The following is a 568-nucleotide window of genomic DNA, read 5'->3' as shown; positions in this document are numbered from 1 at the left end:
TAAATTGAAAAACATTTGGCAGTTCATACTAATATCAGATGATCTTCAATCCGTATTTTATAGAAAGGAACGTTGCCCAAAGTATTTGTAAAAAGATATCTCACAGGGAATGGTCAGAGCAATATCAATCCCTAATTTGAATTTACAGAAGTATTGAACACAGTGATTGAGATTATGTAACACAATAAAGAAGCGAATGACTAGGACAGGAAATATAAGAAACTTGTATTTTTGTTGATATTTTTTTCAAATTATCCTTTATCTTTCATAAATCTGAAATTGAACATTTCTTTCCTTTATACCTAAGAAAAAATTTTCCTTTCGAAAATACCATTTGTAATTACATAAGTGTTTTTTTCTGCATAATACTTGAACTTTAACTATCATGACACGTTAGGAAACTACAGACGAAAATTTATTTATCACGAGTTAATATGTTGTCATGGCAACATTCTGTGACGTTACAATGACATCACTATATTGTCACCTTATAGAGGGCTAAATTGGCTACTGTATTTCTTGTGGGATGGGGCTAAAGTTGATTACCTTTTAGTTATAAATCTTTTGG

Source organism: Penaeus monodon, chromosome 28, assembly GCF_015228065.2.
Source record: "Penaeus monodon isolate SGIC_2016 chromosome 28, NSTDA_Pmon_1, whole genome shotgun sequence".
NCBI classification, from domain to species: domain Eukaryota; kingdom Metazoa; phylum Arthropoda; class Malacostraca; order Decapoda; family Penaeidae; genus Penaeus; species Penaeus monodon.
The sequence above is the reverse complement of the archived record's forward strand: the minus strand, read 5'-3'. Positions refer to the sequence as shown.